The sequence below is a fragment of the Sorghum bicolor genome, chromosome 8 (genome assembly GCF_000003195.3).
Source record: "Sorghum bicolor cultivar BTx623 chromosome 8, Sorghum_bicolor_NCBIv3, whole genome shotgun sequence".
NCBI classification, from domain to species: Eukaryota; Viridiplantae; Streptophyta; class Magnoliopsida; order Poales; family Poaceae; genus Sorghum; species Sorghum bicolor.
The window spans coordinates 59,856,961-59,869,912 of record NC_012877.2 but is presented as its reverse complement, the minus strand read 5'-3'; the positions used below and the strand labels follow the sequence as shown (position 1 = coordinate 59,869,912).

General features: G+C 42.6%; 1 pseudogene; it reads left to right on the top strand.

Moving 5' to 3' along the window:
- LOC8076681 lies at positions 5,265-9,211 on the top strand (annotated as a pseudogene).

The following is a 12,952-nucleotide window of genomic DNA, read 5'->3' as shown; positions in this document are numbered from 1 at the left end:
ATTATAAACAACTGGAGCGCAGCTAGCCAACAGTTGCTATACTCTGTTGGGGACAGTGATTTCCTTCCACATGATTGTGGAATAATTCAACTCAATAATATTGAAGATCTGCTTGATGTGTTTATATATTTGCATGTGGATGGCTGCTTCACTAGAATGTTCCAGCATGAACCTATGGATCCTGAACCAAGGAAATTGAGCTGGGAGCAGATTGATGAAGGGATTGGCGATGGGGATATCATTGTGCTTAAAGAACCTGGACCTCGCTTCACTGGTCCATCAACTAGTGGAGTACTCAGGAAACGAGTAACCCCAGACACAAGAGAAACAATTGAAGAGAGAAAGAAAAAGAAGCCCAAGGGGTTAATAGGAGGTGGACTCGGAGGAGAACCAGCAGCTCCAGAAGTATTTATGCAATGGATAAAAGCACATAACGATGTAAGTAGTTACTGACAATCTTAGTTGGCTTGCTTTACTTATGTGCTTTCTGTTTTTTGCATTCACTTTTTATGTCACATATGGATAATATATTTGGATTAGTTATCTATTTTTTCAATTGATATATGTGATATGTGCATACTAATATTGGTCAGTTGCTTACTTTTTCTGCAGAAGCAAAGGTGCATTGATCTATTTGCTTTTTTGGACTCTTTGGGCCTCACTGTACTAGACTCAAAAAGGCAGCCTGCCAACTGGCCATTGTGGCGCTTGGGTGATCCAGAGGCAAAGCAGAAAGCTGATTGTTTGAAAACGGAGGAACTGAACAAAGATGGAAATGGGAAAGATGATGGTATGCAAAAAGAAGAATTAAATGCAATGGCAAATGAGATAGGTGATCCAGCAAGCACCTCAAGTACTGTAAAGCCAGATCTTTCCATCAGAACGAAAAGAGGCTTGCGCCTTAGTGAACTCGCTTCCCTTGAAGCCGGAAAACATGTATCTGATGGTGTTATCAACTTCTTAATTCAGCAATACTCAGAGGAGCTTTTGGGCAAAGGCATTCATGATACTGTTCTAATAGATTCTGATACTTCATTCTTTTTAAGCCAAGGAAATACCACTGGGGCCATGGAGATGTGTTCAAATCGCATAGTAATATTCCCCATTAATAGTAATGAAGAATCGTACAACCCTGGAGGGCCGAGTCTTTGGAGTGTTCTTGTTTTGGATAAGTGGACCAAACACGGTCCACGCTTTATCCATTATGACAGCTCGGGAGGAGCTAACGTCCCCTTTGCAAAGCAACTTGCTACGATTCTAAACCCTTTTGTGCCTCAGGGTACCAGTTTCTTTGAAGGCAGCATTCATGAGCAGCTGGATTCTTCTGATTGCGGATTATACTTTGTAGCAGTTGCAAGACTGATCTGTAGGTGGCGTGCTAGCTCTGAACTGAGCAAAGAGGATTGGGACAGTGACTTGCAGAGCAAAACCAGCACAAAGAAAATTGCAAAATTCAGAAAGGCAATCTACTGTGGCTTGAGAGAACATGAGGAAACAGTTCCTAACAATGTGCGAAGACAGATGAACCAATACTCCAATGAAATAGCTTCTCTCGAAAATGGTCAGTTTATTGATGATGGTCTCATCAATCTGATTTTCGAGCAATGCTCACAGGAGCTTGTAAACAATGGCATCAATGATGTCATTCTAGCAGATGCTAACGTCACTTTTCTCTTTAACAACGGAAACACTGCTGGGGCACTGGAACTATGTTCCAATAGTCTAGTGATATTCCCTGTCAATAACAATGAGGAGTTGAACCGTGCCGGAGGGGGCACGCACTGGAGTATTCTAGTATTGGACAAACTGACAAATGATGGGCCAAGATTTGTGCACCATGATAGTTCAGGAGGAGCTAATTCTCCCTTTGCTTTCCGCCTTGCTGATAAACTCCAGCCCTTTGTTCCTCCCGGGACATACTTCGTTGAAGGCGAGACACCTCAACAGATAAACTCTTTTGACTGCGGAATATATGCTATAGCAATTACTAAGTCTATTTGTCAGTGGCGCACCAATCGCGCTCTAGGTGATGATCAAGACTGGTCTGGTTATGTGTGGACAGCAGTCAACGCTGAGACCACTACAAATTTGAGATTGGCATTACATCAAGAACTGCAACAGTTACAAATCACAGATGAATAGATGATATCTAAGTCTCACAGTTGGTATTGATTCACTTGTGTTCTGCTCTTTAAGGGTAGGACATGACTGGTCTTACCCTACCACGCGGCAAGTGTGGTTAGCCCTCATCCAAACTTGGTAAACTTCTCTCCCTCAAAAAAAGGACTGATCTTACCCTTCAACTCCGCCAATGTTGGGGGTGCCTATGGTGTTTCAGCATAGCAGGTCCCAAGCCCTGATAAAGGAGGAGGGTTGTGGCATGCTTGGCGAGCCAATGTAAAAACTTAGTTACTCTTATGGAGATGAAACCCAAAAGAATCTTCTTGTTGTCGTTGTTGTTGGTCTTACCCTTCACAGACCACTGTTGGCATCTGTTTTCCGTTCCCCCCTTTGATGAAATCAATGAGATTCATCTGTAACATCCATGCATGATAGCAACGGGCCAAGTGACATGACTAAATACCAGATGGACGTGTTCTCTTGACTTGTACAGGTTTCTGGGTGATACACAGCTGGTACAGACTACAGAGGCAGACAGGTGATGCATTGATCTATTGCCTCTTGAATATTCCCTGCAGACCTGAGCATATGGCACCTGCTGACCTGCAGACCTGAGCTGCACAATTGTACTCGTAACATATTTGCTCAGCGATCAGTCCATCAAACCATATCAACAGGACATATCTGTTAAGCACAACCTTAAGATGTGAATAGAAACACTGCAGCTTCACAAGCCATATCAACAGTTCCAGATCATCCACACCTATCAGATTACAAAATAGCTCAAACTTGCCTATCATCTTGGTATCTTCTGATCCTTGCTATCTATGATTCCTGGCTTGTGACCTGGGCGCAACTGCGCAAGTCTTCCATGCTGTACTCTGTCAAGTTGCAAGAAAAGCTGATTGGTGATTTCAAAAATGGAGTGGTAAGACATTCTCCGTGATCCTGTTCATTGCAATCTTGTGCAGATATGTATCTTCTATTTTTGCAAAAAAAATATCTTTTATTTTGATGGGAAACCAAAACCTTCCATTTCTGAGTCCAAACCTGAACACTTTATCCTCTAATCACATGTGCTCCCAGAGTTGCAGTCCCAGTTCCCTTAAAATTAATGATGTAGAAAAGGATTCTCCTGAAATTAATGATGTAGGAAAGATGGCCACGCTATCAACCTGGTTATTGTAAAATTATAGGTGTGATTATGAATATGCTTATTCTATATGCTCTAGTCATTGGATCTGTTTTGACTGGCTGTATGCACTTATTTGTATATGATTATCAGTGTTCACCACTTGTGATGTAAAACACCTAATTGGCTAACTCATGCGGACCATACCGAAGAAGTTTGTGGCCAACATCAGAGAGCAAATGTCTGAACAAGTCACACTCGAGGTGCTGAATGGCAAGACATACACCGTTGAGGTTGCTAAGGAACAACATAGATATAATGATGTGCAGCTCTCATTCGGTCTGGATGGGCAGAATTTGTCAGTGCTTATGAACTTGAACAAGATGATTTTTTAGTGTTCCAAAAAAGTGAAAACTCACACTTGAATGTCTGAATCTTCGATCCAAGTGGTTGCGAGAGAGCTCTCCTGCGTCACCAACAGGAGGTTGGCAGTTGGTAGCCCAAGCGGCAGTAGAAAGACTCCGAAGATCCAGCCTCTCCATCACAAAAGAAAAGTAAGAATTTGATGTCTGTAATGTACAAAAGTTTCGGCATTTTCTTGCAGTCTTTGTGTACTACTAATAATGTTTCTGAATCTGATGACCTTGCATGTTTGTGACTGGGCTTCTCTGCAGGACATCTGTCTCCAATTAAGAGGCATGGAGGTGCTAAGCCTCCATACATGCTCCCATGGCACACATCTCTAACTGATGAACAGAGGAGTAAAGTAGAAGAGAAAGTTGGAGCTATCCAGTCGGAGATTCCCAAGATGAACCCAACAGACTCTCCATCACAGAAGAAAACTAAGAGTTTGATGTGTGTAATGTACATACAGTTTCAGAATTTTCTTGCATTCTTTGTGTACTACTAGTAGTTTATTTCCTGGTTGGCAACTTGACATTACGCAGCTGAACAAGTCTCATCTTCTGAAGGCATTCATCAAGAGCCCATCAATTCAGGTGTCTCCCCAGAAGCTCATCAAGTCTTGGACTGTATTACCAACAGGATGCAGTATGACAAGTGAGCAAAAAGCTAAAGTTATTGCCCTTGAGCAGAAAAGTTTGGCTTCTGGAATTCTGGTCAGTAGGTGTTCATGCATTTAAGATATGATTCACTTGTGCTTCATGTTTGAGTATTGAGCCTCCACCGACACTGATCAAATCGAAGTTTGTAAAATAGTATAGCTGATCTCCAAGAAATGTCATTAAACACCTCGCAAACAAAAATGGGACCATCCAACTCTGTCAACTTGATGGTAGCAAGTTATGGGCCCTCAATTTGGACATAATCGCCGATGACCGCTGTGCTGTTTCTACGGGCTGGACGGGCTTTCACCACAGTAAGTCGCAAGGTGATATCTGCATTTTCCAACCATCAAAGAGCAAGAAGGGAGTGAAACTGATATCTCTGCCTGCAGCCACCATGTTATATAAGTATTGCATTTGGTGTTTCCTACAGATTTAGTTCTTCTATATATATATGGATCATGCTCGACCATGCATGTTTGTGATTGAGCTTCTCTGAAGGATATGTCCCTTCAGCCAAGAGTCCTAGGCATGGAGCTGCTAAGCCTCCATACATACTCCCGCGACACACATCTCTAACTGATGATCAGAAGAGTAAAGTAGAAGAGAAAGTTTGAGTTATCCGGTCGGAGATCCCCGTATATGTGGCTGTCATGACGAACAGCAATGTTAACAGCAGTCTGCATTCTGGTGAGTCATCATTTCCTTTCTTTATTGTGCAGTGCTATATACAAGTAAAAAAGAAAACTGGCTTTTCATTTGTCGAAGGTTTGTTCTTGTCGATTTAGTAGTGAAGTCACACACAGCATGTCAATTTTGTTTTTGTGAGTAAAGTGGAAAGGTCTATATATTTGAACTGATCAGTTCACTGCAACCACAGCCTATTTCTGTGCCTGTATTTTTGTCACTGAATTCTTTTACATCTTCCACATGGTACCAGGGAATCAGTTCAGAGTACGGAAGAGAGTATCTGCCCCAGCCTGCCACCTCGCGCGCGCGCCGTGCCTCCCATGCTGCCGCCGTAGGTTAAGCAAACCCAACCAAACACCTGCACACGCAGGCCCAGTGCATCCCCTGTGTCATAGGCTCATAGTAGCAGCCTCACGGCCGCCCCGTGGAGAAACAACACCCACACCAACCTCCGGTGTGGTCACCACCGGCGCCTCCTCCACCATCATGGCGAGCACCTGCCTCGGTCCCGAGCTCCAAGTCACAAGAAGTCACCCCGCTGCCGCCTTCCTAGCAGTTGTGCAGCCCTCCGGCGGCGGAGGTTGGGGAAGAGGGTGGAGCCGTGGGCGTCAGTGTCTGCCCGAGTCGCCCCTAGAGGATTACGTGGGGTTGGAAGGGAAAAGTCACTTTCCGCTTTATAGCTCCAATTGTAGCCATATAGCTTCTTGACCTTGATCTAGGACATGCATTTGAAGCACTTTTAGCTCATTCCGAGGTGTGAGCTTTGTATGAAATCTGCAAACTTGGGTGCAATTTACTACTATTTATTTTCATTGCTCTCACAGAAAGTGTAAAGTTGCTAAAACTAACAGTTTTGACTTCTGATTGGTCTCTTCAAGCCCACTGATTAGTTTCTTTGTCAGGTAGATACCAGCATCTCTTTTCCATATATGTAGATCTGAATTCCAAAGAAGAGAACTTGAAACAAGAGAAGAATTCCAGAAGCCAGATTGTGCAACATGGCCAAGGTAAACTTTTCCTTTCAATGGATCAATAGCTGTTCTGCCGAAGCATTTCAGTACCTTACTGCAGTTCGTTCAATTCTGTTTGCAGACATATCCCAATCATGGGCGTTGTGAAAATCTACGTGTCCAAGGAGCTTGGAAAAGCCACAAGAAATTTCTGCCCAGGAAACAAGCTTGCACAGGATTCTTTCGGCCGTGTCTACCTGGTGGGTTGAGGTGTCGAGATACTAGTTCCTCTAATATCTCTGATGAGGTAGCCTAGTTCAGACATCAGGGACTCTGGATCTCTGGATCATGTAAGATGTCATTACGTGCCCAACTATGTTCCTGACTGGAACACAGGAATCTCAGAGGAATTTGATGCAATTTTAGGAATCGCAGAAAAAAAATAACTCTTGTTTTCTCTCAAACACACATAGAGCTGCATATCATTTCATTAAAGATAAAATGGTCCGAATACATGCTGAATTACATGGCTTGGTTAGATTTTACAAATACACTATTTACTGAATCGAGAAAAAAAAATTCTTGTTCCAAGTGAGGCCTCTGTTGCTGAATTGCTAGAACGTGGCAGTTGTTCTTCATACTGGAGTAGCTTCAACCACAGCAATATTTCACCAGCACGCCCTTTTTATGTCGTGTTCTTATCTGAAATGTGCAGGGAAAGCTGAACTGTGGCGAGAAAGTTGCCATCAAGGTGCTCAGGGAAAGCTGAACAGCGGCGACAAAGTTGCCATCAAGGTGCTCTCAGAATCAAGGAAAGGAACAAAGGAGTTCTTGAATGAGCCCAATATAACTCATCACAACCTACTGCATGGCTGCTGTCTCGACGGAGGCAAAAGATACCAGCATCTCTTTTCCATATCTGAAGATCTGAATTCTAAAGAAGAGAGCTCGAAACAATAGTAATGGGTTGCTTCCCTGTATTCTGGAGGAAGAAGAATTCCAGAAGCCAGATTGTGCAACATGACAAAGGTAAACTTTTCCTTTCAATCGATCAATAGCTGTTCTTCTGAAGTATCTCAGAACCTTGCTGTTGTTCATTTGATTCTGTTTGCAGATATCCCAATTGCGGGCAATGTGAAAATCTACTTGAAGGACCTCAGAAAAGCCACGAGAAATTTCTGCCCAGGAAACAAGCTTGGACAGGGTTCTTTTGGCCCTGTCTACCTGGTAGGTTGCTCCATTATCTCTGATGTAGCCTTATTCAGATATCAGCCCAATTATGTTCCTGACTGGAACACAGGAATCTCAGAGGAATTTGCTGGAATTTTAGGAACACTGATTTGTTGGAACATGCGCCCTTTTTATGAGCTCATGTTCTGATCTGAACTGTGCAGTGAAAGCTGAACAACGGCAAGAAGGTTGCCATCAAGGTGCATGGTTGCTGAATGAGCCTTAGTGTCATATCCAACATAACTCATCACAACCTAGTCAAACTGCATGGCTGCTGCGTCGATGGAGGCCAAAAGATGCTGGTCTACAACTACATGGAGAACAACAGCCTTGCACAAACCCTTTTTGGTAATGCCTGAACCTTCTTTCAGTGGTGATGTGCATGTGGTCAGCCAGAATCTAGATCTCTGATGCATCATGGTGTTCTTCAGGAAATTCCCACAGTCGCATCAGATTAGATTGGAGAATGAGGGTGAAGATCTGCATTGGTGTTGCTGATGGGTTCACCTACCTTCATGAAGAAGTCCGTCCACCGATCGTCCACTGCGACATCAAAACGAGCAACATTGTCCTTGAGAGAAACCTGAGACCCAAGACAGCAGACTTTGGGCTGGCAAAGTTCTTCCCAAGCAACATGACACATCAGCACCATGGTTTGCAGGGACGCTGTATGTAGTGGCACACTTCCAGCTGATGTTCATGTCCTTTGATCTTGCAGATATATCATACAATTAGGAGAACAGAATTGACATGTATTCTTCTTTCAGAAGATATCTTGCACCAGAGTATGCCATCCGAGGGCAGCTGACCAAAATGGCCGACGTCTACAGCTTTGGTGTGCTGCTGCTGGAGATTGTCAGTGGCAGATGCGGAGATGCCACACTGATCCCAGATTACCTTGTGATGAGCAATTCCTACTAGAAAAGGTGAAGAGCAATCCCGGCTAATAATGGTTCTCATACAGCACTGCAAATTATTTGAATATAGCTATGTCTAGTAAGTTTAGACAGCAAACTACAGGAAGAACCATTCTTTTATGTCAAAGCAGAAAAGCACTATTGTATATACGTGCCATTATTCAGATTACCTAACGTAGACCATAAGGAATCATGTCATATGAGATGCTGTTTGCATTTTGGATCAATTTATATGATCACATATTAGACAAGGACAAGCACAATCTACTTGTTAGGGTTGGTAGAATTCCAAAGGGAACTTCAACGAAGGTACCCTTTTTTGTGTTGCTTATATATATATATAAAAAAGTAGTCCTCTTTTAATATACGCCTGGCACAATCATGCCAGTGATCGAAAAAAATATTATTAAAACAGTAAGAGCTACTTGCATTGATTGGTCTGCTGTGTTCCTAGTTATTAGTTATTGATCCAATTCTTATGAATACAGTTCATTCATAAAAAAATTGATGAGTTCTGAGAGATTAATTTATTTGTAAAAGAAGAGCAAACAATCAGACATTTACGAAATTGCCAGCTTCAAAAATACCTGAAGTGCTAGTTCTATCAGATCTTAGACTTTGATTTAAATCATCTGAAATTTCTGCTTTTCTGTCAGGTCTGGACACTCTACGAGTCCCATGATGTTGAGAGCATCATTGACAGGACCCTGAAGCATGATTTCGACACCGAAGAAGCACGTCAGTTGCTGAAAATAGCTCTTCTGTGCACCCAGGATAGCCCCAAGATCAGGCCCTCCATGTCAATGGTCGACAAGATTCTGTAGAGTGAGTGTGCAAGTGACAAGATCATAGTAGAGCCGGTTCAGTTCAGTTTATCCCCATGGATGTCTCCTTCTCTGAGCAGCTCACTGGTGTCCACACTTGCATTAGCTGGTAGCACTGTTGTAGAGAGCCGCTGATGGAACTAGTTAGAGGACCAGATTCCTACAAAAAAAAATTGCTGTATGATTTTTTTTTTGTGTTTTAGTACATTGTAATCATCCTAGTTTGATTATTGAGAATAGAGATTTTGCCCATATAACTGTCAGTTAAATTTTCTTATTTAACTCAAACTGTCAGTTAAAAGTAACATAGTGATTCAAATGGCTCGGATCAATGAGGTACACAAGGTTGACATCGGCATCATAAGTTACATAAACTAAATCTGTAGTTGTCTAACCTATAGATTGCATCATAATGAGATTAAAGAGTACAAAAAAAATCATGAATAGCTGACCATACTGTAAACATGCTAAAATCTTCTACAACTAAAGAAAAATAAGACTACATTTTCGTGCGACAATTGTCTCGCTTCGTCAGTCCGCCTACGACGTGCAATTCCACGACACTTCCTATGATGAAAGGGTGCGAAATAAACTAAATAACAAGAAAGAATTCATGATGTAAATGTACAAGAGAGAAAGAATGTATAAACATAGAGGTGGAAGAGTGCTAAAAGAAATAAAAAATAAGAAAGGATTCCTGATGCAAATGTGAGAGAAATCTCCTTTGTGGGTCGCTCTCTCTCTCTCTGTGCGTTAGTTTTAAAAGGAAGGAAAAAAATGTCATACGTTTTAAGAGGAAGGAAAAAAAATTTGGATCGTCCGTGCTCAAGAATCAAGATCCACAATGAACCCCCTCACAGCCACCCGTCGTCGAGATCTACTTCCACGTGTGCAGGACGGATCGCGCTGTGCACCTCAACCAAGAAAGATTGCCGCGGCCGGCGTGCGCTAGGCCATGCATGGCACGACGGTGTTCAGGGTGTCTCCAATAGCATATGCATTTGGGAACCCAAACCCAAAATAGGTTTCCAACACAATACCTATAGCCTCCAACAGAGTACCCATACAGAAAACCCATTTTGTGTATCAGGGGAGGCATAACCCAAATTTGGGTATCCTCTCTCCTCGAGACTCATTTGCAGAGAGTGTTATCTTAGTCTTGTTGTTGGAGAAGACTAAAAATAGATATAGAACCTTTTACCTGTAGCGCTACCCAAAGAACAAATGGGTCTTGTATTTTGGGTGACGATTGTTGGAGATAGTCTCACGCTGGGCGAGCCGGCCGGGCCCGTGGCCAGTGACAACGAGCGGCAAGGCGCCGGTGAAGCTGCCGACGAATGTGGAGGAAGCTGCGCATATATGCCTACGGCTACGGGGCTGCCTGTCGGCCCCGAGGAGCAGGTGTGGTTGGTGCTGCTACAGGCCAGCACCATCCCGCCGCCGAGGCCTTCTTTTTTTGAGATCGCGACTTCACGCCGAGGCCATGTTCGCCTCAATCCTCCGCAGATGCTGGGACGAGTGCTCTGCCTCGGACCAGCTCAAGCAGGTCGGACTCTCACCCCAAATCTGTTATGCTATCCATGTTATCTAGGCTATTTCTATATTTTTAAAGCATAAACTGAAGTTCAACAGATGTGCTATTTGGTTTGCTAAAATAGCAAGTTTGCTATCCCTAAACTCTCGCTTGTTATATATAGCATGCCGTCCTCACTAGCTATCATATACAAAGGCTGTTGTATAACTCTATGTTTTGAGTGAGTTTTTTATTTTACACAACAACTAAATCTTGTAGTTTAGAATATAATTTTACCTAGTCTCTTGGAGATGCTCTAACGATTTTGCATTGTCAACATGCTTTTCATTTTCAGAGTTCCTCGTTACTTTGGACGGGTTCTCTTTTGATGACTTCACTTTCAATTGTAGTTAGATGTTACTGTTATCTTTTTTTTTCCACACCGGTAAAACCGAATTTCATTACCAAGGCAACGAAATTACAAAGTTCATGTTTTGATCCAAAAATCATGCTAAAAAGAACAGACATATGTTCACCGAGGGAACACATGACTGAACCAGCCAAAAAACCTCCGACCTATCAAGGACTAGAAACACCAAAAAGAGCAACAACGCTCAAGCAGCAAAGTTTAGCAACGTTACAACGAGCTCCTTGCCAAAACAGCCACTGGAGCAAGCGAACCACACCATCTAACAAAAGCTAGGGACGACTGGCTATCACCAACTCAACTCCAAAAGCACAAGCTACTATCCCGCGAATGGCACCATCTGAAGATCATCATGCGCCCGTGCTTGCATATCTTGATTGTGGAAGAAGAGCGCCGTGGATTTCACCACCTCAGCCCCTTGAATCACCTGCTCTTTGAGGTCCTCCTTGAATAGACCTGTCCAATATGCCAAAAAGGAACAAATCAAGCAAACAATCTCAGTAGGAGATCTCATTTTCTTTTTATTAAAATAGACATTGTTTCTGGTTATCCAAATGGCCCAAACAACTGCCGTCAAATCGACAGTATGCATACTAGGCGCTTGGGGTAAAATATTTTGAACCCAAGTCCAGTATTGTTCCAAACTGTTTGGTCTACAAACAGCTCCCAAAGAATGAGCCAGAAGACTCCGGACATACTTGGCTGTGGAGTATTCAAAAAAAATGATGAACACTGTCATTCTCAGAACAGAAAGCACAAGATTTATTTCCTTTCTATTTTCTTTTTCGCAGATTGTCTTTAGTAAGAATGCTATTTTGAATGGCCAGCCATATGAAAAATTTTATTTTCAACGGAAGCTTCGCTTTCCAAATCCTACTGAAGTTAAGCCCATAATCATGTCTGCATAAATGCTTATATGTAGACTTAACAGAGAAGATACCAGATTTTTCCCAGTCCCATCTAGCATAATCTTTATCAGAATTCAGACTATAACGAAAAACAATGTCAAGCAGCCGTCTATATTGATTTTGAAGATCTTCATGAAGCCATCTCCTGAAGGATGGTCTCCAATTTTTCCTTTTCATTTCATCAACCGAGCACTTTTGCTCTACATTAATCTGATAAAGTTCAGGGAACTTGTCTGCTAAGGAGACAAGACCACACCATTTATCATGCCAAAAACTAGTAGATTTGCCATTACCAACTCGATGTTACTGTTATCTAGATGCCAGGTTATTATTAGTATTTGCTAAAAAAATATGAAACTAGCAAATTCCATAGAAATCCATAGAATTGAAAGGATCATATTTTTGATTAAGCATGAAACTAGCAAATTCCATAGAATCAATTGCAAGTATGTTAGCTGTCATTACCTTATGTGGATTGTGCATCTTTCTCTTTTAATTAACTAACTCATCATGTTTAAACAGTGATTCAGTGATGGATTCACGAAACGGAAAGTGAGACAATATAAAGAAGATCGAGATGAACCTTCCAGTACGGTGGTGGTGGAATTCGCATTGCCCTTACGGGTGCGGTGGGAGCCTGGTGCGGTGGTGCAGGTGGCGCGCGACATGAGGACTTTGTGTGGGTGGCGCAGGCAGCATGGCTGAAGGCTCTTGGTGTGGCCATCTAGCAAGGGTGGACTAACACGGTGGTCCAAGTCGCCCCACCGTCGATAAAAGAATGATGAGGTATTGTTGTTCATATATTATCTTTTATAGTTCATTTGTATTTCTATGACACCATATGTTATTTCATGTTCTTCTATACTTTTCAATTTATAATTTTATATAATGCTACTATTCTACTTTCTGATTTCAAGATAACCAAAAAATACAAAAGGACTTTGTGATCTAGCCTCCATCGTGGTCCGTGTTTCGACGCCATCGAGGCATTTTGCTCCAGCATCTATGCAGGTGCACACCCGGCTTGTGAGACAATAGGAAGCAGCATCATGGCTCTGCGAGACAAAGGAGGCGGCAGCATGGAGCCGCGACCAGCACAACGAGGGTGGGACGAGAGCCTGTTCGCTTCTCTTATCAGCCATACTTTTTCCGCTAGCCAGCAGTGTTTTTCTCTCA